Source organism: Leptonychotes weddellii, chromosome 7 (assembly GCF_054177405.1).
Source record: "Leptonychotes weddellii isolate Sample4059 chromosome 7, ASM5417740v2, whole genome shotgun sequence".
NCBI classification, from domain to species: Eukaryota; Metazoa; Chordata; class Mammalia; order Carnivora; family Phocidae; genus Leptonychotes; species Leptonychotes weddellii.
In genome coordinates this window covers 6,927,509-6,953,968 of record NC_138375.1, presented here as the reverse complement: position 1 = coordinate 6,953,968, position 26,460 = coordinate 6,927,509, and the positions used below count along the sequence as shown (strand labels likewise).

Below are 26,460 nucleotides of genomic sequence, written 5' to 3'. Positions count from 1 at the left end.
TCTTAGGTCTGTTGTTTTAAATGTTATTCTCATCTAAAATAAAATAAAACCAAACAATGAAAAACACTCTCACAGACTCAGAAACATGAAAAATAAGGTTTGACCAAATATTTGGGCACCCCGTAGCCCAGTTGACACATAGAATTAACCATTACACATGGTGTTGTGAACCCTGGTTTGTTTGTTTTTATTTTTGTTTTTTTTTTTAGTTTATATGTCACGGACATTTTTTTCACGTCAGTAAATATAGATGAACATCATCATTTTTGATGGCTGCATAGCATATTATTGTTTGAGTCACATCATTTATTTCCATTTTCTTGATAAACACTTGGGTTATATCTTACATTTTACTACTCTGTTTGCATAATGAAGTTTGATTCATATTGCTAAATTGTCCCCTAAATAATTTGTACCATCTTACCAGCAAGTGTAGGACTGACTGTAATACCTTCGGCAACACTAAATGTTTATTCATTCGGCAGATATTTATTCAGCATCTACCATGTGCTAGACACTGCAAGGAGCGAGATATTCAGTAGTGAGCAGAGCAGCTAGGTCCCTGGCTTCAGGAGGTATCCATTCTATGGGGACAAACAGTAAACAAATAAAAACAGAGCTTGGTGAGGTAATCACAGCTTGTGACAGGTGAGTAAAGGGAGTAAATGATGTAATATAAGCATAAAGGGGTAGAGGTGGTTACCATAGAAAGGGCTATCTGTTTCATTATTGCCAACCTAATAGTTAGAAGAAGAGCTCACTTTAGTTTCGAGAGAGAAGGAAGGTATTTTGAAGGTGGGATTTGAATCGGATCCTGAAGTACCCAAAAGGGATTTGGGCTGGACATTTGGCATGAAGCATTCTGGAGGTTTTGCATGACCACAATTGTCAGGGTGGAAAAACTCAGGGGTCATTGGGGAGGGGAATGGGCTAATCAGTTTCTTAAACCAGTTTCCGAGAATTCAAGCGGGTGTGGTTTCCAGTGCACACTTAATGCCAAGCTGTCTCAATAGTCTGGTATTGTCATTCTAGGTAAAGGAAAAGCTGTGTAGGTTGAATTAACAGCACCTGATTGTACCACATCCTTCTTTTCTAGTTTAATAATGTGGTTTGATAATCTGAATTTGCATATTAATAAAACCACATTTTCTAGGTGGTAATTTTATTTCTTAGTTCAGCACTGAGCTCACAGTAGGCTCTCTCAAAGGGTAGTGATGGGTGTTCGGTCACCCCAGACATCAGGGCTACCTGGCTTAATGTCATGGTGTTTGTAATCACCCGATGTTTCATTTTTCAAAGAACTGTTTTTCAGAACACTGTTCCTGTAATTAAGCCACAGTACCACTAGGAGGCAGTATTGGGATGCACCCACTGGCTCCAATACCGTATGAATCATCATATGGTGAGTACAAGAAATTGTCAGTTCATGATGTTATAAAAGCTAATCTTACTTGTTAAATTTGAATTTAATATTAACCTGCCAAATGTGTAATTACCTTGGAGTGCCTTTGGAAAATAAATAAAGGTCTAAGCTGCAGTTTGGTGGCTATTTTTCTTATTATCAATGTGTTTTATAGAGATTATGATTAAAATGCTCTTTTGTGATTCACCATGAATATCTCATAATAAAAGTCCAATGAGTGCTCGTAGCAGACCTGCATTTCAGATCGCTAATGGCCTCAGGCTGGCCAAGGCTGGTGTCGACGTGGATGCTCAGGACACATCTGCTCATCTGCATTAACAAGTTTGGGTTTCCCAAGTAGCAAAGCCCAGAAGGAAAAATAAATCTGTAATACACTTTGCCTGTAAAGTCCTTAGAGATTTCCCAATTATAAGTTTTCTGAGTTTACCTCTTTATTTTATTTTGTTTTTAGAAAAGCTCATGACTCATTTCAGCTTCTGGTGTCCCTTGGTTATTTCTCTTCTTTAACTACAACCAAGCATAACCTGATTTGCATTGATGCTTGTTTACTTCTTCAATAAGCTATAGCAAAAGCTTAATATAGAAGCATAGGGTAGTCAGAAAGATTACTTTTAAAAACTGTTTTGTTCAGAGATTACTGTATCTCTTATGTAGAGCAGACCATTTGAACAAAATTAAAATACGGTTTTGAGAAAGAGGTTAAAACTGGATTTTATTATAATCATTTCAAAGAGTTAGTATCACCAACCAACCATCTTGAACTTCCAGTGTGTTCTGAGTAAGAAGCTGGTGATCAAAGAGAGTCTTGGTAGCAAGAAGAGGGTTTGTCACAACAATGAGAAGGATGAATCAGGGCCACCCCTACAGTGCCAGTGGGATGGGGCCAAGCGGAGCAAAGACAGAGGGTGCCCCTGGGGCTCCCTGGATGTGATTGAGCTGTTGTGTGACTCAGTTTCCCCCAGATATGCAGCTTTTACTCCTACAGACACAGGTTTACCTGGGCCACTGGCTGGGTCACTTTGGTCTTAGGTGGGAGACTGCGATCCCATGAGAGCTGATTTACAAAAATAGGTGGTGGGCCAGATTTGGTGCATGAGGCAGTTTGCCACCCCCAGATAAAGCATGAACCCCTCAGCCTGCTATGAAGGACTCTCTGTTGGTCCCACCCCCATACCCAGCTTTATCTTCTACTATGGCACGCAGGTCCTGCCCACTCCGCGTGTCTGCTCCTGATCCATCTCTACCCTTCTCTCTGTTTCCCCCGTCCCTGCTTGTCCACGCTGCAGCCTCCGTTCTGGATGAGCCATCCCAAACCTCCTTCAGCATAAAGAAGTAGAACAAAGCTCACATCACGCCATTTCCACTGCTCAGATGGGAGAATATCCTTTTGGTCCATTCTTCCGACTTCTGAGGTGCATACTTTCTCTTAATCAACAGAGCTGGACGGTGGTGATCCTGGGCGGGACCTGTGCTCAGAAGGGCTGAGCGGTGAGCAGGAGAGCCCCGGCTGGCGTCCCGTCTATGTTCCCAGTCCTGGGGCTGCATGCATTACTGACCTGGTTCAAGAAACCATTCCAAAGACACCATTCCATGGAAAGGAAAATCAATGAGTAATTTCTTTCCCCTGTGTAGGTCCATGGGTGACAAGGACAGTACACACCCACCCACGACTGTGAGGGAGTGTGCCTGGAGTGCCCAGCTCTAAATGAAAATCAAGACAAATGGCAGAGGCAAAGAAGGCCAGAATGGATAGATGCTGATGTACGGGGAGCCATTTTTCACAGGCAGGTAATTTTGGTTCACCCGGGCACTTTGCGCCAGGGCGTGTGTGGGTGGGGCCATCATTCTATTTACAGACGGACAACATGGAGTATTTTTCAGGGCGGAGGGTGAGGCTCAAATCTCTTGAATCTGAATCTATCCCGCGGCCTCCTCATCTTTCCCAGTTTGGAGAGTCCTCTACCAAAATTGCAAGTAAGTGATGACATGCGAGTGCGGACGGAGGAGAATTCCTCCTGTGCTTTCGCAGCGGAGCTCACCGCAACTGTGATCTATCATTTCTTGCTTCTGGAGCATCGCCGCTGAAATGGAGCTGATTCAGCGCAGTCTGAATGAACAGTAGCAACGTCACGTTAAAGAAGCTTAGTGGTTTTGTGGCTGATATATGCTTATTTCTTTGGTGGTTGCTGAAATGAGTATTGTAGACAAAGCTCTGTATTCTGTTCTTTCCATGAGCGGGAAGTGCTTCAGTCCTAAAACGTTTCTTAACACTTTGGCTGGAGGTTATTCCAGATACAGCTGACCCTTGAACAGTGTGGGGGGGGAGGGGAATCGGGCACAGACAACACCCCCACCCCCTGCAGTGGAAAATCCGCATGTAACTTTTGACTCTCTCAAAACTTAGCTACTGATTGCCTACTGTTGACCAGAAGCTTTACCAATAACACGAACAGTCCAGTCGATTAACTCATATATTGTATGTTACATGTATTATATACTGTGTCCTTCCAATAAAATAAGCTAGAGAAAAGAAAATATTAAGAAAATCATAAGGAAGAGAAAATACATTTACAGCCCTGTTCTGTCGTTATCAGAAAAGATCCACTTCTCAGTGGACCTGGGCAGCTCAACCCCGTGTTGTTTCAGAGGGAACTGTAAATGCACCTTAGTGCCTCAAACATTTTTGACACTAGTAAACATTATTTTTTTAGGCAAGGTAGCAAACTTGTTTTCTTTCTGACTTGCCTTTCGCAGTAGGGGATGGAATGCAGAGATAGCAATATTGCCAATTATATCAAGATGATGAAGCAGCAGGAAGGTTCTAGAAGCAACCCTTAATCCATTAATAGGATTAATGGTCCCATTATGTCATCTAAGTTTTATTTTCCTCTGTGTGCTGAGAAGCATGAAATTATCATGTAAATAATGTCACATCTGTGCAAACAATTTGCAAGGTGCTCTGCAAATTCAAATTTAAGCTGTCACTTCTCTTTGTTAACTGTTGTAGTCCCTGAAGTTTTTTTCGCCTCACATGAGAACTGTAAATTGATTTTTCATTTAACCCTCATGCCTATGTGTCAGGAATCTGTATGTTTTGAAGGATCTGGAGAGAGTGCCCGCCAACACCATTTGGAATTAACATTCTGTGAGCAAGGACAGCCAGCAAGAAAGAGGCTTGTATGAATATCCTTAGCATTTCCTAGCCAGCTTCATAATCCCTTTAAAGGTAATCTCATTTTTCCTTTTGCATTTGCCAAGTGGGTTTTTATGTCTTCATGCTTGTGTGATGAGGGTCCCTGTGGTCTTCTAGCTTCTGGGTTATTCTCTGTGAACTCCCCATTAGATAACTGCATGCAGAGGTTGGCAGTGATGGAAAGAAAGTGATCACTACAGAACCCTGGCCATCTGGATTCCACAAGCAGCCTCTTAATTCTCGTGCTTACATCCAGATCTTGCATGCCGGATGTTACAAATTAATGGCATTCATTTTCAGAGAAATGCAGTTTCTGGTATTGTGTGTTTTGGTGTGGGCATTTCTAGAGTACTCACCACACACACACACACACACACACACACACAGACACACACACACACACCTTCACTGGGAACTTCTATTAATTAGTAATGCAAACCCAAACTATTCCCAAGAGAACGGAGTACATTCCAAGCCTCCTAGACATTTCAAGCACACATTTTACATCATTTCATTAAATTCAGACCTACCCACTCAGGGATGTGGTTTTGTTAGCTGGATGGTTATTTCTAAGGTACCTTTTGTTCTGCATTCAAATCGTCTTAAATAAGTGTGCTATTTATGGTTTTGCGCAGTAGAATCATCAGTCTTGCTACAATGCCATTCCATCGGGCACTTGTATTCAGCACCAAACTAATTGCAAATCAAGTTTTAGCATCTCAAGGATGTGAGGGTTGGGAAATATTTTCTCCTGTCACTTGGGTTCAGGCAGAACAACAAGATAATTTCTAGCCCTCTGCTCCATGCTGCATTATTAAAGAGGTTATTGTCAGGAGAGGCTTTTTAGAGTGTGAATGGCGTGTGTGTGTGTGTGTGTGTGTGTGTGTGTGTGTGTGGTGTGGGGGAGGAGGTGCAAAAGGACACAGCAGACTCAGAGACAAAGGCTGACCACTGCCTAAAGTTGCTAAGATCGGCAACTTCCTATCTCAACGTCTACGTCTCATGAAGATGTGACGGGTATTCTGCTTCCATAAATGCTGGGTGTTTGGATATTTGCTTAGCCTCCTTCAGCATGATTTAAAACTCATGGAAATGATCAGACTGCTTACTGGATCTTCAAGGGCAGTGTTTTCCAGGTGACCGTAGCAGCCAATTTGATAAAATGGAGTGTGTTAAACATATATTTTACATCGTGGGTAATGAGACCTGCCCAGATAACCAATTTCATGCCTTTCGCTCAGGCTGACCGGAACAAAGAGCTTGTCAGGGCCGTTCTGGGGGGTGAGCTGGCCGTGACTTCCCACTCGGGGCTTTTCTTCCCCTCTACGGGCCCCTCTGGGAGGAACCCTGCCGCCCAGGGAACGTTTACTGAAGACCCACTGTAGAAGGCTACCGTAGCTTCCAGCAAAAGCAGGCTTCTTGGAATGACCGACGTTACTGATACATCCCAGATTGCCCTGGTGTTGACACAACCATCCAAGCGCGGAGTGATCTCAAAGACCACCGTAACGGATTGAGTTTGTTTTTAGGACAGGTTGTCAGGAAAATGAAGGACTGTGGTTTCATGTCATTTTCCATCATCTCTGAATCATTTACAAATGTGCTCCAGGCAGGAGTCTTGGGATCTATATGGAAAACGACAATTGCACGCTTAAGGCACGTGACCGCCCCGCAGCGCCCCGGTCCTCAGGGACAAGGCATTTGCTTAGCGGGGTGTCACTGAGGGAGGATGGGCTTTGGAAGGAGCGGCTCTCAGAGGAATGTCTCACCTGTGACAAGGTCTCAAAGAGAAATTAATGCCTGTTTCCTCTTCCTTAATCTCTCAGTAGTCAGTCTGTCATTCTCTGATTACTGTTTCACGAACAGTAGTGAGTTATCAGGACATAAGAACACTGTTTCCTGGGAACCCCCCAGAGAATTTTTTTAATGTAATATCATAGCTCCTCTAATATAGCCTCTGGAAACAGCACAGTATGTGCATTTAGGCGTAGAGTTTGTTTATCATTATTTTATTCTAGCAGCGTTGACTGAACGTGTACTATGTACCAGGTTTTCTTTGAGGTACTGAGATCAGAGCCATGCACACGGGAGAGTCACGTCCTGCCCTCCTTCTGCTAACATTCTAGAGGGGAGAGAGACAATGAAGAAACAAAACGTGAACAACAGAATCCCCCTTAGCCTAGACACCAGTAAGCAAAGCAAAGGAGGAGTAGCTGAGAGCGAGGTGGCCAGGGACGGGCTCCCTACCACAGAGAGATGGGAGCGCTCCTGAGTGTCCTGAGGGAGAAGCATGGCCAAGTGTAGAGAGGACTCCCCGGAGCCCCGCGGAGGTGCGTGCTTGGCTTCTGAGCTGGTCATTCTTCTGAAATCACAATCTGGAGTAAATGGATCTGCCTCTCCTTTGTCAGCTCTCAGGTGGCCTTTGGAGAAGTACCCTCAAAGTTTCAAAACTTGACTTCAGGGTGCTCCTTGTCCTGCTCGTACACCAGGTTGGAAAGGTCTTGGGAGAAATTTTTTCTTAGTTTCTTTTGAAATTAAAGAAGGCCAAAAGAAAAAAATCACATCTTGTCGGATGATCCTGGTCTGTAGTCCTAGAGGTGACTTGTGCTGGCAGGGTGGGCGGGGAAAAGTCTTGGACCTTCCCGGGTCACTCTTCTTAAATGGGGGAGTTGGTTGAGAGGCATTTTTGGTCCCCAGGAATAGTGTGCATCTCCCCATGGAAGCCTGTGTGCATCTCCCCATGGGAGTCTGTGTGCCTCTCCCCATGGGAGCCTGTGTGCATCTTCCCATGGGAGCCCGTGTGCATCTCCCCATGGGAGCCTGTGTGCATCTCCCCATGGGAGCCCGTGTGCATCTCCCCATGGGAGCCCGTGTGCATCTTCCCATGGGAGCCTGTGTGCATCTGTTCATATGAGCCCCTGTGCATCTCTCTCCATGAGTCCCCGGGTGCTGTCTCTGTGTGAACCATGTGCAATTTTCCACGTGTGCCTGAATACATGGTTTCTTTGCCATCTTGTGTGCACTCTCCATGTAAGCTTCTGTACATTCTCCTGAATCTCACGTGCACTGCTATTTCTATGTATGCTCATGGTTCCTCTCTCCATTTAAGCCCATGTGTCCCCTCCTTTTATGAGATTATGGTATTTTCCTCCTGCAGGCCTGTGCATGTTCTTATCTTGCAAATCTTGGAGGTCTGTAATTGTGATTGTCGGGTCCTCAAGGCCTGCAGAGAGCCCGAGGTGTGCACTGCCTTTAACAATGGTCGTCCTCTAGGATTTTCATCCGAGTAAGATAGCCCAAGGCCTGGAGACCAGGGATTGACTCTGGGCATCATCCATGGACAGGGCATGCCTGGGCCCTCTCCTGGGTCCTCAATAGTGTGTGGCAGCCAGATGAATTCTCACTAGCTCCTCTTGGAAATGGTGGCATTAGTGTTTGTCCAGGCCCTACTGCGGGGTCCTGCCCAGCTCCGCAAGGCTATGTAACCATTAAAACTCCAGGAGAGGGAGCCTGCTTCCGAAGGGGAGGTTAGTCCTGTGATCATCTGCAGACCCCCTGCCTTGGCACATAGTGGCATTTACTAAATTTTGCTATTGAGAGTTGCCCTGAGTTTGCTGCATCACACATAGCTCCAAGGTGTTCTTCCCTGGATAAAGGTATCTGGTCAACATTTAGAGGTGATGGAGGGTTAGTTATGCCCCCCAAACTTCCCTACTTAGTTTGTAGTGGAAGCAAGTCTCACACTAGACCTGTCACCTACAGAAACCAGTCAAGAACAGTTCACAAAGTGTCTAGTGTGAGCCTGATAAAGTCTCTGCTCTCTATCCTTCCAGCTGATTCTTGCACATCTTGCAGGAAAGGCTCAGTGACACCTATGTGATGGTTTTCCTGTGACAGACCACTGCCATCCTCCTAGGCTTCAGGCCCCCAGAGCCCTCTGACTCAGCTGCTGCAAATGGGACCTTTTACGGGTAAGCCTTGGTGCTGCCTCTGTGGGGGGTGGGGGGTGGGGGGGCTCAGACTTAGAATATACTCTAAACTCAAAAGCATTTTGCAGATGTGAGAGATAATTAGGAATCTGTCTCCCTTTACATATACACAGATGTTAACATTTTAGTGACTCAAAAGAAGTCCCATTTTCTCACTGACAACTTTCTTTTAAAAAAGATAGGTCCTCTAAGTTGCAAAATATGCTTTCCCCTTGCCCTGTTGCCCTCCCTGGAGACTCTGTAAAGTTATTTCCGTCTTGACTGAAATGTGTTATGATTGAAAATGTTACTCATCCTAACCTGAGGGGGAAGCAAGTTCCATTTTTGGACCTTATCTAGAGGGAGGTGGATGGCGGGCTGCTGTGGGAAGGATGATTGAGAAGAATATAGGTTAGAAACTGTGGTCATGGAAGGGGAATGTGGTGGAGCCGGTTAGCATGCTCTGGGGAAGTAGAGGCACGTTTGGCTGGAGGTCCTGAACTTAACGCGATGCCCATCTACCTTTCCCCTGTGGTGCTCTCCCCTGAAAGATGGTGGCTGCTCAGAGCTTGCATGGTGGACGAGGAGGCACAGCTTACATTGAAGAGACAAATGGGGGGCGCCTGGGTGGCTCAGTTGGTTAAGCGTCTGTCTTCAGCTCAGGTCATGATCTCAGGGTCCTGGGATCGAAACCCGCATCAGGCTCCCTGCTCAGCGGGGAGTCTGCTTCTCCCTCTGCCTGCAGCTCCCCCTGCTTGTGCTTGCTCTCTCTCTCTCTCTCAAATAAATAAAATATTAAAAAGAAAGAGAGACAAATGGCCCCCAGGTAGAGATAGCAGTAAAGATCTGAGAATTCGCAGGAGAGCCTGCCCAGCACCTCACCTCGGTGCTGCCAGGCCAGGGCAGGACTTAGGTGACTCTTATTCTTAAACACTGACTCTCATCTCTTCCCCGGAAGTGGTTTCTGAGCCTGGGCCCTGCCCAGACCCCAGGGTGGTATTGCGGGCAGTGGTGCCCAGTTCCTGGTCTCTCACGGAGTGAGAGCCAACACCTAGTGGGAATCTGGGCAGCCTCTCGAAGCTCAAAAGGCCTCTCAAAGAGGCAAGAAGACCAGAAAGAAGGGGACCCTGCCATCACCTTGATTTTAGCCCAGTGTGGTTCGGATAGAACTACAAGAAAATGAATTTGTGTTGTCTTAAGCCACCATGTTTGTGGCAATTTGTTACAGCAGCAATAGGAATAAGAATAGACACCAACATAAGAATTGAAGACACACACGGAGGAGTGGTGATTCGCCCCGGCTGAGGGTGGAAGGAGCAGAGCAGAGCCTGGTCTGCGGGTGCCGAGGGCCAAGGAGCACATACCTGCCTAGAGGCAGTGCCCCTGGGGAGCTGGCCAGGCCCTAGACGGGGAGGGGCTGCAAGGTGGGGTCTGGGTAGCTGGGACCCCGAGCTACCCAGGTTCACAAGTCAGAGACCCAAGACCACAAGGGTGTCTCAGCCACGCCTTGTACTTGAAGAGTCCTGTGCTAGACTCAGGGCCTCTTCTTCAGCCCCACTTGGTGGTATCCCCTTCATCTCGTGGTCCAAAACAGAAATCTAGACACCATTCTCACTGCGGTCCCCTCCCCACATCCCCATGCCTAATCCATCCAAATATATTAATCCCGTCTGACTCTGACCTTCCTCTTCGAGTTCATCTACTATTGTCCTCCCAGCCACTTCCGTTTGTCACAAAGGCCAAATTGCTGTTCACCTTAGGGCTTCTATTTTCCTTATTCTGGGCGCTTCTTCCCCTTGGCTTGCTCCTGCTTGTTTCTTGGGCTTAAGCTCAAATGTCACTCTGTAGGGGGAGCTTCCCTGACCACAGGACCCTTGCAAACCCTAGTTTGTTCACCTTTATTTGAAATCGTCTTGTTGAGTTTTGTGCTTAGTGTCGTTCTTTCTTGAGAATGGGTAAGGCCATGACTGTCCTGTTCACTGCTGAGTCCTCCATGACTAGAGTCGTGGCATATGGCATGTGCTTTACATCGTAAGCATTCCAGAATCTTTGTCGTACTCCATCTGCAGCCCCATCACCCTGCCTCTCACATGGATTGGCAGTGGGAGAGATGCTTTGTAAAGTAACAGACTTCACATTGTGTTTGGTCTTGAATCTGCCAGAGTCCTTCTTTTTCAAGCTGGCCTGTAAGGAGAAAGGGAGGTCCCAGAGAGTCTGGGGCTTTCCAAGTACTAGAAGAGCCAGCGTGACTTACACAGTGTGGGACAAGTTAGTTTGTAAATTCAGGAAACAAATTCCATATCCTAGAACAAACATATTCTATAGATTTAATGAACAATGTACTATTTCACATGCTTTCAAATCGAAAATTGCATTCCTGGGAAGTTGAGTAAGAAATATGTAGTTTGGGATTGAATTATTTTGGGAAGCTTCTTACTTCCTCTTACTAAAATCACAAGAGACAGATCCAACGTAGACTTAGATTTAAGTGAACTTTCTCCCTGCCCCCTTACATGATTCCTTCTTCCCTGTGCCCCAGTGATGTGGAATGCAATATTTCCTATCAACTACTACTACTGCCTACTATTACTACTGCTTCCTATTACTACCACTTCTGCCCACTAGTATTACTACTACTTCTGCCTACTATTACTACTGCTTACTATTACAACTACTGCCGCCCACTGTTACTACTACTATTGCCCACTGTTACTACCAATGTCTACTATTACTACTATTATTACTACCACTTCTGCCCACTATTACAACTACTGCCCACTGTTACTACTACTATTACTACTACTACTGCCTACTATTACTACTATCGCCTACTACAGCTACTACCACTGAAATGACTATTACTACTACGACTACTGCTGCTACTGCTACAACTACAATCACCACTACAACTACTTCTATAATTACCACCATTGCTACAATTAATACTACTGCTATAATTGCTACTATTACTGCTGCTACCATTACTATCATGATGATGGCTACAACTACTATTACTACTAAAATTACTGCTACTACTATTACTACTACCACTGCTACGGTTATTACTACTACTATACCAATTACTATACTACTGTACTTGCAACTCAATTGCTGCTCTGTTACAATTACAATGATGATGATTACAAGTACTGCTATTACTAAAATTACTATTATTACTACAATTACAACTACTACAACAGTTACTGTCACCACTAGTATGACTACTATTACAATTATACCACTACCACTGTTAACAATTACTCTTCCTCCTCCTCTCTACTCCTTGTGATGATCCACGTGGTTCTTCCATAGTTCACAGGCTTCTTCCCTTCCACAGTGCCCCTTCATTTCTTTTTCTTTTTTTAAGATTTTATTTATTTATTTGAGAGACAGAGAGAGAGCAGGGGAGGGGCAGAGGGAGAGGGAGAGAGAGAGAGAATCCCAAGCAGACTGTGTACTGAGCATGGAGCCTAACACGGGGCTCGATGTCATGACCCTGAGATCATGACCTGAGCTGAAATCGAGTCCAACGCTTAACCCAGGTGCCCCCCCCACCAACTTCATTTCGTTTGTGGGGAGAGTATCTTTCTTTTCTGGTATCTGTCTTAAACTTTTAGTTTTAGAATAATTATGGGTTCACAGAAAGTTGATAAAAAATGTACAGGGAGGTTCCATGTACCCTTCACCCAGTTTCCCCTAATGGTAACATCCCACATTACTCTAGTATGGTATCAAAACCAGGAAATCAAAATTGGGGTTTCTTTTAATTTTAATAAAGGCCAAATCAGTCTTTCTTCCTGCCCCCCTACCCCATATATATATATCACTAATGGAAACTAAAAGATCAATATGTTTGAAGTCTGGAATCTTTGGGCTGAACTATCATTTCTTTGTTCTTTGTGTTTTGTTTGTTTTTGGTTGTTTCTCAGTGTTATTTATAATATCAGATGTTGTATTAGCTCATGCCATTTTCTTTTTTTTTTTTTTAAAGATTTTATTTATTTATTTGAGAGAGAGAATGAGAGACAGAGAGCACAAGAGGGAAGAGGGTCAGAGGGAGAAGCAGACCCCCTGCTGAGCAGGGAGCCCGATGTGGGACTCGATCCCGGGACTCCAGGATCACGACCTGAGCCGAAGGCAGTCGCTTAACCAACTGAGCCACCCAGGCGCCCTAGCTCATGCCATTTTCTAACATAAAGCCTTGAAATGGTGCATTGTAATGGAACAAACTTTTTAATATGGCAATATTTTATGAATATGAAGGAACAGAAGTAAAATACAGTTTTGTCTACCTGGAGGTGCATTGCTGTTTGCTGTGAAGTGATTGGGCTTTAGGGCTCCTCTCTTTCTCTCTCAGTGGGAAACAGCACCACAGCTCGTGGAGAGGGTCTCAAGTGGAGGGATTTCTAGGTAGCAGCAATGCTATACTCTGGAGCCACTTAGATGGAATTTCTTGTGGGGTCTTCCTCTGGAAGTCAGCAAAGTTAGGTTTATCTTCATCTGTGCAGGGCGGCCATGGACAAAATGGCCTCACAAGCCCCCTTTCCAAACTTCGTGAATTTCTTACTGTAGTTTTCCTGGCATAGGCTAGACCTGAAACATTGGCTTGCTCACTCTGATCACTCTAGTAATCTGGTCAGTTATTTCAATAGGGAGCACTGTCCTTTCTTTATTCTTCATATTTTTTCTCCCCCACAATTGTGTTGCTTTACTTTGGGGAGCAGGTGTGGGGAACAGGAGGGATGCACCCTTAACATACAAGTTTATCATTTAGGAGCAAGAGATCTAGTGAACACAAACCAGAGGGATACTCGAAAGGGCCCTTCTAACACAGGGCTCATGTGGTGACCAGAGGATTAGAAAGAGTTGGACTAGTTAATTCCCTACTCCCTTGTTCTTACCCATGGCTGCACTTCACAGCAAAATGCCAATGCTCTGGTCCCACCAAGACCGATTACATCATAATCTCCAGGAAGTGGGGTTAGGCGTCAACATTAAAAAAAAATTTCAGGTACAACCCCTGACTACAGTGCTGAAAACAACATATCCCAGATGAAATAACCTGTGTTTGTTTGGATTCTTTTATTAAAGGATTGGACTATGCAGATTATGTGATGTCCAGTGTGAAGGAGAGACCAGGAAGGGGGAAGACACATCTTTGCCCCGGGATGTGGGTCAAAGGGAGCAACAGAGTTCATTCTGGCAGGCAGCGCAGGACAAGTAGCAAAGTCAGTGTGGTAGGCAATGCTCATAGGCAGAGTTGCGGTTCCGGGCAGCCTCTGCTTTCCAAACCAGGCCCATGTCTGTGGATGGAGGTTTAGGTATAGGACTCTTTTTATCAGGAGGCTTGGTGTCATCTCCAGGTGAGCCAGACTTGGGAAGTGGAGTGTCATGGTAGGGATGGAAGACATGCAGTATGGATGACCTCCCACTTCCCATACAGCATGGCACTCTCCCCACTAAGCTTGGGTGGAATTGCAGATCTCTTCAGTCCCCTGGAAGCCACTCTTGAGTGATCAAGAAGGATGAAGAAAGAGGACTGGGAGTCAGAAGCTCTCAGATCTTGGGCTTCATCTGATAGGAGGCAAGGCTGCAATCTGGATGCCCAGTAAGGCTAAGACTCCTCCTTGGAATTTTCCACTATGGCTGCCCCACTGGGGTGGACTTGGTTTATGGGAAGAGACCACTGGGGGATCTTGCTCTGAGGAGTCAGAGAAGGGCATGGGGATGATGCTCGCAAACCCCTACCCCAATACTTCCTTGGAAACCCCACACTTCTGTGAGTGGTGGCATTCATGCTCTGTAATTGGCTTTAATAATTTAAACCATAATATCATTAATCTCTTCTGTCTTCTTTCTAATCAAGTTTCATGCTATCATGGCTAAAAAAAATATTAAAGACTGTAAAACCCCATAATGCAAAAGTGAGAATGCTGACACCCAGGCTGGTTTAAAGTGGCGTCTAGGAGACTTGACACCACTCAAGTGAGCTGGTCTCCTGTAATCACAACTCTCTCTTCTCCCCAACCCTGCTGGAAGCCACTCATTAATTATAGATAGGAAATATAAAGGTTGGTTTTCCTGCCTTGCATTCATCACAGAGATGTATAGTAAATGCAGTGAGATTGTGTTGCTAAACTTGAACTCATCTTAAATCAAAGTGACCTTTAAATTATCCTTCATACTTTTCCTCCTAATCTTCATCCCCAAATAACTATTGGTACATAGACCAACTTTTATTAATGACATATTAAATTAGAGTAACTTTACCTGAGCTCAGGCTGAAAGGTTGGAAAATAGCTTTTATTGCATGCTCTAGGTGAAATCTTGTGTAATGCATTATATTAATATGCTGTTTGATTCTCCAACTGAGATAAGGAAACAGAATTATGTTGGAGAATGGAAATCACAGTGTAATCTCAGGCTGGACCAAGTCATCAAAACTAAAGGATAAATTTCTAAAATACAAAACCAAAGAAGAAGTGTCATGGACAGAAGCCACGATCCTCACCTTTCTTGGAAATGTCTCCTGTGGTTTGATCTTCAGAGACAGTGATCTTCCCCAGTGTTGCTCTTCCTCAGTGGCCTTCTTTCAGACCTTCTCGCATTCTGTGGGTCCCTATGTTTTGTCCATTCACCTTTGCTATGTTTCTGGTCTTTGAGCTGGAAGAGCAGGTACAGAATCATGGGAAGGCCCTGATCCAGCTCCTGAACCCAAACCAGAATCTGAGCTAATTTAGGATCATAGGACCACAACATAACAGGCTACTGCAGTTCCTTGCGATATGGATTCTATGGAAGCTTTTTCCCCCTTGTCCTTCCACCAGTTTCCCCAGGTCTCCTCCTCTGGGGCTCAGTAGCGTGGAAGAATAATGTCTGATAGAATACATCCACCTGTGTGCAACTATAAGCAGCCTAAGAAATGCTGCCAGAGATGCTAGAGTTCACTGTTGATCCTCTGGAAAAGTGACCAGGTAAAGAGTACTCCAGAAGGTCCCATATACACAAAACAAGCCTCAGAAAATGTTTAGCCAATAGTTGCTGTCACACTTGAGAAGTTTTTATAGAGCTGTGTATTTAAACCTTAGAAGAGAAGTAAGACCTTCATATTTGCAAATCGAATAGCTGAATTAGGAGAATGATCCACATATTCTATATGTTTTATATATTTATTATGGATTGAATTGTGTCATAATTGTCAGTGAATTGAAAAATGGGTATGTTGAAGTTCTAATGTCCAGTACCTTAGAATATAAGGTCATTTAGAAGTAAGGTCACTGCAGATATAATTGGTTACATTAACAAGGGGTCAACAACATGATTGCTGTTCTTTTAAGAAGGGAAATTTGGACACAGACATATACAGGGAGAATGCCATGTGAACATGAAGAAAGCCATCTGAATGACCATATGAACTTGAAGGTGAGCCAACGAGAGAGACCTGGAACAGATTTTCTTTTGCAGCCCTCAAAATGAAGCAACCCTGCCAGCCCCTTCATCTTGGACTTTCCAGCTTCCATATCTGTAAGACAAATTTCTGTTAAGCCACCAAGACTGTGGTACTTAGTTACAGCAGCCCTGGAAAATGAATATAATATTATATGGAGAGGAAGAAAGAAAGGAAGAAAATTAAAAAAAAAAAAGGAAAAAAGTGGAATTAAATAAGGAAGTTAACATTTATAGCACATGCCAGTTCTCATGTCATTTGAAAAAGTATCTACAGCGAGGCAAACATTTAATTCTAATTTTACAGGAAAAAAACCGCCAAAGCTTAGACTGTACATGAAGTGCTCAAGTTTGCATCACCTGGAAGTTGTAGAACCAAGATCCAAACTATTTGCCATATGACACCTCCTATATGAGGAATAAGTACTTTCTAGTTAACTTCAAAAAAGACCAGGAAACTTGTCCTACAACAGGAAGGTTTCAGTCACTTCCAGTTATGGCTCTTTGGGTTCTAAGAAACAGAAACCCACCCTGGCTCATCAGAAAGAATGATGTTGGGCTTTCCTTTGCTTTATTGGAAGTCTCAGGGAAAATCTTGTGAAACCCAAGGAAGGAAATACCCTGGGGCCAGCTGAGCCTGGAGGGGGAACTGAAGACTCAGAAAGAAGGTCCAGTCGCCCCCTCCCTTCCCCATCTCTCAGGTCTGTATGTTTTCTCTCTTCTCAGATTCCATCCATCATGGCTTCCCTGGTGGCTAGAGTCCAATGTGGCCCCTTTGATCTCTGCCTCTTCGTGTTCATGTTCTTGTGTAATGCACTCCCCTTATGTGAGATAATAAATGTGGACTGTTTTAAGCCACTGAATTTGTGATGATTTGTTATGCTGAAATCTCTGTTTTCAGCATCTTCTATTTTTTTTTTTTTTGTCATGAACTTGGTTCTGTGTAGCTGCTTAGTACCAGTAGCTCAGCTGTTAGCTTAAGCACCTCCTGGAGGCTCTAACTTCACTCTGTCACAGTTCATTTTTTCAAACAGACTTGAAATTCTTAGAGAAATAGACGAATTCTTAGAGAAATTTTAGGTTTGCAGCAAAACTGAGCAGAAAATAATGAGTTCCCATATGCCCCTTGCCCCTACACATGCACAGCCTCCCCTACCATCAACATCCCACACCAGAGTGATACATTTGTAACAACTGATAAACTATGTGACACATCACTATCACTCAAAGTTCAGAGTTTGCATTAGGGTTAACTCTTGGCATCATACATTCTATGGTTTTGACAAATGACTCTTAAAACCCGTATAATGAACGACCTGTATTTACCATTATAGTAGCATATGGAGTATTTTTACTGCTTTAAAAATCTGTGCTTCTCTTATGTATCTTTATCTCCCTCCCTAACCCCTTGAAAACACTGATCTTTTTACTGCCTCCATAGTTTTGCCTTTTTCAGGATGTCATAGGGTTGGAATCATACAGTATGTTGCCTTTTCAGATTGGCTTCTTTCACTTAGTAGTATGCATTTAAGTCTCCTCCATGTCTTTTCATGGCTTAATAGTTCATTTCTTTTTAGTGCTGATTAATATTCCATTGTCTGGATGTACTATAGTTTCTTTATGAGTTCACTTACTGAAGGCATCTTGATTGCCATTTGCTTCCAAGTTTTGGCAGTTATGAATAAAGATGCTATAAATATCCATGTGCACCTAAGTGTGGATATAAGTTGTCAGCTCATTTGGGTAAATACCAAGGAGTGTGGGGTTGCTAGATTATATGATAAAAGTATGTTTACTTTTGTAAGAAACTGTCAAACTTCTTCCAAAGTGGCTGTACCATTTTGCATTTCCACCAGCAGTGAATGAGAGTTCCTGTTGCTACGCCTCATCACCAGCATTTGGTGGTGTCAGTATTCTGGATTCTGGACATTCTAATAGGTGTGTAGTCATATCTCATTATTGTTTTAATTTTCACTTCCTTAAAGACATATGATGTGGAGCATCTTTTCATATGCTTGTTTGCAATCTGTATATCTTTGGTGAGGTGCCCAGGATTTTTGCCCATTTATAAATCTGGTTGTTCATTTTCTTATTGTTGGGTTTTAAGAGTCATTTGTATATTTTGAATAACTGTTCTTTATCAGATTGTCTTGCAAATATTTTCTCAGTCTATGGCTTTTTCTTCTCATTCTCTTGACTGTGGCTTTCACAGTGAGGAAGTTTTTTTTTTTTTAATTTTTAAAAAAGATTTATATATTTATTTGAGAGAAAGAGAGAGAAAGCACAAGCATGGAGGGGAGGGGCAGAGGGAGAGGGAGAATCTCAAGCAGACTCCCAGCTGAGAGTGGAGCCAGACGCAGGGCTCAATCCCACGATCCTGAGATCATGACCTGAGCCGAAATCAAGAGTCAGATGCTCAACTGACTGAGCCACCCAGACGCCCTGAAGTTTTTAAAAATTTAATTTTAACTAAGTCCAGCTTATTAATTCATTCTTTCATGGATTGTGCCTTTGGTGTTCTATCTAAAAAGTCATCACTATGCCCAAGGTCATCTAGATTTTGTCTTGTTATCCCCTTGGAGTGTTATGGGTTTGCATTTTATATTTAGATCTATGATTAATTCTGAGTTAATTTTTGTAAAGGGTGTAAGGTCTATGTCTAGATTCATTTATTTTTCCGCATGTGGTTTTCCAGTTGTTCCAGCACCGTTTGTTGAAAAGACCATTTGTTCTCCATTATATTGCCTCTGCTCTTTTGTCAAAGATTAATTGACTATATTTATATGGGTCTATTTTTGATCTCTCTCTTCTGTTCTATTGATCTGCCTATTTTGCCAGTGCAACACTGTCTTGATTACAGTAGCTTTATAGAGATTCTTAAATTTGGATATTGTCACTCCTCTGACCTTGCTCTCCATCAATATTGTGTTGACTATTCTGAGTCTTTCCACTCTTCATGGAAACTTTAGAAGAAGTTTGTCAATGTCTACAGAACAAATTGCTGGGATTTTTGTGGGGATCACATTGCATCTATAGATCAAGTTGGGAAAAAGTGACATCTTTACAGTATTGAGTTTTCCTATTAATGAATATGGAAAATTTGCCCATTTGTTTAGTTCTTCTTTGATTTCTTTTTCTCAGAGTTTTATGACTTTCTTCATGCAGATCTTGTACACTCATGTCATGTCATCTGCAAACAAAGACAGTTTTATTTCTTCCTTCCCCATTTATTACTTTTTAGCTCCTTTTTTGTCCTATTGCATTAGCTAGGACTTGCATATGCTACTGAAAAGGAGTGGTGTTAGAAGATATCCTTGCCAGTTCATGATCTTGTGGGAAAACTGGTTTCTCACTATTAAGTATGATGTTAGCTGTAGGGTTTTTTTTTTATAGATGTAATTTATTCAGTTGAGGAATTTGCCGTCTATTCCCAGTATTCTGAAGTTCTTATCATGAATGGGTGTTGGATTTGTTAAATCCTTTTTCTGCATGTATTGATCACAATAATGTGATTGTTGTTCTTTAGCCTATTGATGTGATGGATTATATTAATTGATTTTCAGAAGTTAAGCCACGCTTGTATACTTGGGATAAATCCCACTTTGTCATAGTCTATAATTCTTTTAATAAATTGTTAAATTTAATTTGCTCATATTTTGTTGAGGATTTTTGCATCTATGTTCATGAGAGATCTAGTCTTTAGTTGTCTTTTTCTCTTTATTACATCTTTGTCGGTTTTGGTATAAGGTAATGCTATCTTCATAGAATGAGTTAAGAGGCTTCTATCTTTTTCTGTGTTCTGAAAGAGATTGGCAAGAATTAATACAATTTCTCTCCTAAATGCGTAGAACTCACCAGTGAACCTAACTGAGCCTGGTGCTTTCTGTTTGGAAGGTTAATTAATTATTGAATCAATTTCTTTAATAGATACAGGCCTTTTCAGATTGTCAAATTTTCCTTGTGTGAGTTTTGGCAGATTGTGTCTTTCAAGAAATTGGTCCATTTCATGTAGGTTATCAAATTTGTGGGCACAGTTGTTCATAGTATCCCTTTGTTATCCTTTTAATGTCCATGTGATCTGTAGTAATATTCCCTCTTTTGTTTCTGATATTAGTAATTTGTGTCTTCTCTATTTTCTTCTTAGTTAGCCTGGCTAGAGAATTATTGATTTTTTTGGACCTTTTCAAAGAACTAGCTTTTGGTTTCATTACCTTTCTTTAGCGATTTGCTGTTTTCAATTTTATTGATTTCTGCTCTGATTTTTATTATTTCTTTTCTTTTGCATACATGGATTTACTTTGCTCTTCTTTTTTTATTTTCCTAAGGTGAAAGCTTAGATGATCTATTTTAGGTCTCTCTTCTTTTTTAATATATACCTTCAATGCTACAAATTACCCTCTAGGCACTGCTTTCACTAAATCCCACTGATTTTGGTAAGTTATATCTTAATTTTCAAAATATTTTAAAATTTCTCTTGCCATGTCTTCTTCAACCCATGCGCTCTTTAGAAGTGTGTTGTTTCATCTCCAAGTGTTTGAAGATTTTCCAGCTGTTTATTAGTGACTTCTAGTTTAATTCTATCGTGATCTGAGAGAAGGCACTATGTAATTTCCACTCTTTTAAAGTGGTTAAGGTGTGTCTAATGGCCCTGAATGTGGTTGATTTTTTTGTTCATCTTTTTACTTGTTGGAATGGGGTGGTGGTTTACAAGCTCCTTACATGTTGGATTAGAAACCAGAATAGTAGATGAATGAGATAACAAAATACTGAAATGGCAACAACCCCAGAGAAATATACACTAAACAAATCAGAAGAGACCCAAAACTGAAAAAAAATTTCAAAAAAGAAAAAGAGCATATAATCAGACAGGTGAACAGAACAGAGCAATACACTGGGCCCTGTGTGTATTTTGGTCTGTTTGTTAGAACACTAGATCCCAAAATTGTAAAGAAAGAAAAACTTGTATATGTACAAAAATAAAATTAAATACAATGAAAGGATAGAATGTAACTGTAAAAATGAAAATTAAAAGACAAAAAACAAACAAAAAAGAAACAGAAAAGAAGGAATATAAACAGACAGGTGAACAGAGCAGAGGAATACACTAGATCCTGGGTATATTTTGGCCTGTTTGTTAGAAGAAACTGCATCCCAAAATGTAAAGAAAGAAAAACTTATGTATATGCAAAAATAAAATTAAACACCATGAGGGGCGCCTGGGTGACTCAGTTGGTTAAGCAACTGCCTTTGGTTCAGGTCATGGTCCCGGAGTCCCGGGATCGAGTCCCGCATCAGGCTCCCTGCTCAGCTGGGGGTCTGCTTCCCCCTCTGACCCTCCCCCGCCATGCTCTGTCTCACTCTCTCTCTCTCTCAAATAAATAAAATCTTTAAAAAAATTAAATACAATGAAAGCATAGAATGTAACTGTAAAAATGAAAATTAAAAATGACTTAAAAAAAGAGTTGATAAAATAACAAATTGGTTGCAAAAAGAGAAAAAAATTAAAATTGGAAGATTAAAAAATCATGGGAATAAAACCCATGAATTCTATATACTATTTTCCCCAAGCACTGGAGTTTTGCAGTTCTGTTGATTGGTAAACTTAGTGTTGGCCAGACGTTCTTGCTGATCTTCTGCAGGGGAGTGCGGGGGCCTGTTGCACTGATTCTCAGGTGTCTTTGCCCCAGGGTGGAATTGCACTGCCCTTGCCAGGGGCCAAACTAAGTAATCTGGTCCGGATTGTTCTATGTGGCTTTTGTTCCCTGAAGCCTTTCTGTGCTGCTTTAGAGGACGAGAATGAAAATCTGAAAATCATGGCCTCCCTATCTCTGGCCCCAGAGCTGAGAGCTCAGGGCCCTGCTCCTCAGTGCGCCCTCAAGGAAAAGCAGTCAGTCACTCCTGTCTCCCTTGTCTCCGGCTGCACTCCATCCTCACCCAGCCTGTGACCGAGCATTTCTATCTCAGGCACATGATATCCCATTTCCAGTCTCCAAACCCAGAAGACTCTTGCGGTGTGCTCCCAAGCTGCCCCTCCCAGGGGAGGGAAGGTGGATTCTCACCCGTTCTGCTGCTTGTTGGACCCCTGCTCAGAGAGCAGTTGCCCCACCATGCCACAGTTTGGGGTATATGGCAACCCCTAGCTGAGAGCCCACTCCTGGGCTCACTGAATGCAGTTGGCTTCCCCGCTCCCCAGTCTTCCTGTGACCCTGGGGGATCCCGAGACCACACTGTCCCATCTAGGATTCCTCCCCACTTCGCCACCTTAGTGCCTTTCAGACAGGATGTCCCTCACCGGAGCAGACTTCTAAAAGTTCTGATTTTGTGCTCTGCTGCTGTATCTCACTTTCTGGTAGCCAGTTGATGGAGGCTCCCTCCCCCTGCCGTTTATCTTCCCATATACCACCTCGGATTCACTTCTCTGCACCTGCTACCTTGCAGAAAGTGGTTGCTTTCCTATTTGTAGAGTTAAAGCTATTCTTTTCTTAGATCTCTGGTTGAGTTTGCAGGTATTCAGAATGAATTAATAACTACCTAGCTGAATTCCTGGGACCAGACAAAACTAAGATCTCCTACTGCTCCACCATCTTGGACTCCTGGACCATTTCAATCCCCAGTGTCTTTGTGAAATAATCAGATATACTGGTCTCTACTCCTGGTTCTTGACACAGAGCTCCTAAAACCCTTGTAAATAGAGATGCTAGGAGAATCTTTTGTTCTAATATTTAGTCTCTGACCCAGGTTCCTGGCAAGGAGCTCCTAAGACCTTACAATTTCCTGAGTGATAAGAGGTTTGACACTGAGCTTCTAGAACCCTTGGAATTCCTGGGTGATGGAATGTCTTTTGTTCAAATGAGTTGACTCTTGATGGTCTCCTGGATGGGGGCTGGTCACCAGAGAGACCAAGCCATGATCAGAAGCTTGGAACTTTTAGGCCCTCTCTCCATTGTCTACAGGGGGAGAGGCACTGGAAATAGAGTTAATAATCAGTCATGCCTACCAGATGGAGCCTCTGTAAAAATCCCAATAGTATGGGTTTTAGGAAGCTTCTGGCTGGTGAATACATACACATACCAGAAGAGTAGTATACCCCAACTCTATGGGGACAGAAACTCCTGCATTCAGGACTCCCCCAAACCTATGTATGTCTTCATATAGCTGTTCATCATATTCTTTGTTATATACTTTATTATGTAACAAACTGGTAAACGTAAATGTTTCCCCGAGGTCTGTGTTCTGTTCGAGCAAATGATCCATTTCATGGAGGTGACGTGAGAACCTCTGATTTGTAGCCAAGTTGGACTGAGATTGTGGAAAACCTGGGGACCCTTTATGGACGATTCATGTCTGAAGTGGGGGCAGCCTCGTGGGACTGAGCCTTTAACCTGTGGGGTCTGCCCCCGCTGGTGTTGGAGGATTGCCTGGTGTGTGGAAAACTCGCACACCTGCCGTCAGACACGAAGTGTGGTGGTTGCAGGAGAGGAAGGAGAAACTGGTGCTTTCCTTACAGTCTCCGCTTTCAGCTCCCACATCATTCCTGGACCATGACATTCGTTTGTACTGAGTCATTCACCACCTTTCACAGCCATTTGCTCTGATTTTAAAATCAAATTCAGAATCAAATTCCTTGAGACCTGCACCCATGTCCTGCCCTTCTTCCTAGTCCTCTCGGTAAATATCCGATGAATGAGTAAGTGGTACAGAGCAGAGCAGGAGGGAATCTGAGTCAAAGAATCATGCCCATCAAGGGGGTGGGGAGGAGACTGAGTTCTGAATAGACGTGTTCCTCAAACAGGGTCTGTCCCTGATAAATAGTTCTGTTGAGGCTAAGCACAGCCAGCATTGTTCTTCCTGACACAAGTTAAAACCCTTTGAGCAAGTGTATCTTAAAATATTGAGTGATAACTTATACATGATGAAACATACCCTTCGTCTTGTGTAAATCACCTGGACTCTGCCCTGGGGACGGGCTGCGTTTTCTTGGATGTGGTGCTTCGTTTGATACTGAAGCAGAGTGAAATCCACTGACCTTTTCGGAATTGGACTCTGGGCTGGGGACCAGCTTCTGATGATGTCCTGACCAACTGGGCTCCATCCTGAGGCACATCTCAGCTTTGACTGTTGCTTGCATAGAAGATCTATACAGTTATAAGGTAATTAGGTGAATCTTTTCTGGAACATTGATCAGAGAAAAACACTTATAATGTACATTGTTTTCATAACTATTTACTTAGACCTCCCTCCCTGCCCGGTTTTTCTCTTTTGTGAGGTGGCTGCTTATTTAAAATTTTCATCTCTAGCTATCTTACTGTTTTGTGTTTAAACTGGAGAAGGAAAACAATCCCTCCTGGTGTTCTTGTTCAGAGCCATGTGAAAGGGAGTGGAAGAGAGAAATTAGCAGAATGGCCACACCTGTCCCTCTGAATGCTTCCATTGGTCATACACCCTATAGTTTTCCTTTAGAATACTTAGGCACAAACGGTGTGAAATATTTATGTGAGGGGCTAGTTAGTTGCACTCTTTATCCCAGGGATGGTTAGTTAGCATTTACAGTGTCCGAAGAGGACTGCGTCTTCCAACAGAGGCATGGTTAGCAACTGAAGATGCTAAACAGGAGTTCACAGTTCAGCTCCTTCTGCCCCCAAATTGTCACCCAATTTCATCTGCAAATCTCTGCACTGGAGGTTTGTTAATTAGGGAAGGGTTTTTGGAGATGACTTTTACTGAGGGAAATAAGTGGTGCTCACAATAATTAGAATGTGTACTTAGGCTAAACTCTGCCCAGTCCCCTCTGCCCTTCCATGGGCAAGGGTGCAGGAATTTGGAGGGGCCGGCAGGATATGTGTGTGCCTTTGGAGTGTTGCCCTTGGTCTGGGGCTCTGCTGCATGTTGTTTCCTGCCTCGTAATGGAGAATTCTCTGTCCAGATCACGCAAGGTACTCAAGGAGTGCCTCAGTGGCTGAGCTTCCAGGAACAGCATTTCGTGCCTGCTTGTTAGGAAACATCCACGTGTGTGGCATAATAGTGTTTGTAACTGCTTTCATGGTGACATGCCATCTGGTGGTTGCAAGGCCATGTGGAAGGGACCCTTTTGCTCTTTCTCATCTCCAGAGGCCGTCAGCATCAAGCAAGAGTCAAGCTTGAGTTGAGGAGGGCTGTCAAAACCACACACACACACACACACACACACACACACACACACACACACACACACACACACACACACACACACAGTTCCCACCTTGCTTCTTTCACTTAAAGAATTCCCTCTTCTCCCAGAACCAAGAGCTGAGGATAAGATTAGGTTATTGTGTCACAAAATGAGGGGTACTTTGAAATTCAGGTTTCCCTGTGAATATCTTACTCAGTAATTTGCTCTCACATTTTCCCATTGGTAATAAGGGATAGTGTGGTGGTTAATTTTATGTGTCAACTTGACGGGGCTAAGGGATGCCCAGATAGTTGGTAAAACATGATTTCTGGGTGTGTCTGTGAAGTTGTTTCTGGAAGAGATTAGCATTTGAATCAGTAAACTGACTGAATATCCCCCTCACCAATGCAGGTGGGCATCACCCGGTCCATCAGGGGCCCAAAGAAAAGGAAAAGGTGGAGGAAGGATGAATTCTGTCTCTCTTTTCTTCGGCTGAGATGTCCACCTTCTCCTACCCTCTGACTCTGGGGCTCCTGGTTCTCAGGCCTTCAGACTCCATGGGCTTTCTTGGGTCTCTAGTTGCACATGGTGGATTGTGGGACTTCTCAACCTCCAGAATAGAGTGAGTCAAATCCTAAATAATCTCCTCTTCTACATCTCTATATATCCTATTGATTCTGTTCCTCTGGAGAACCCTAATACAGATACACTTAAGTTGAGGATGTATAGTTTTCACATGTGGTTATTTTAGACTTAAAAAAAATCAGTGGCACCTGGGTGGTCCAGTTGGTTAAGCTTTGGACTCTTGGTTTCCGCTCAGGTCCTGATCTCAGTGTCGTGAGATCCATCCCCGCAAAGGGCTCCATGCTCAGCCTGGACTCTGCTTGAGATTCTCTCTCCCTCTCCCTCTGCCCCTTCTGCTGGTGCTCTCTCTCTCTCTCAAATAAATAAATAAATCTTAAAAAAAATCAGATTGTTATGAACGATTGTTAGGCCAGGAAAATTGGCCTATGTAATTAACCTAAGATGAGTTAATGTATTGATTATTCAAAACTTAGTCATTGGAAACACAAGGACGACTGAATGGTGACAGTCCTACTTGGAATTCTGAAGCAAGTCCCTGTGTAATTAGAAAATACATTGTTATGAAATTCAGAGAATTAATTAAAGTTAAAATTTGAAGCCGTACATTGAAGATACGTCCTTTGCCCATGTTTTGTCTCCCACTGTTGTGTTTATATGTCAATCTAAAATGGAAAATGGGTTCTTTAATCTGCAGGCT

The 26,460-nt window shown here is 43.1% G+C and overlaps 1 long non-coding RNA gene across 1 annotated transcript in view; it reads left to right on the top strand.

The window, feature by feature from the left end:
• LOC115938763 (uncharacterized) overlaps nucleotides 1-26,460 on the top strand; it is an 81,498-nt gene that overhangs the window by 34,129 nt on the left and 20,909 nt on the right. The window contains exons 3-6 of the long non-coding RNA XR_014146837.1: nucleotides 1,313-1,402; nucleotides 2,627-2,835; nucleotides 3,056-4,649; nucleotides 8,450-8,587. This is a non-coding gene — a long non-coding RNA (uncharacterized LOC115938763). The remainder of the gene's footprint in view (nucleotides 1-1,312; nucleotides 1,403-2,626; nucleotides 2,836-3,055; nucleotides 4,650-8,449; nucleotides 8,588-26,460) is intronic.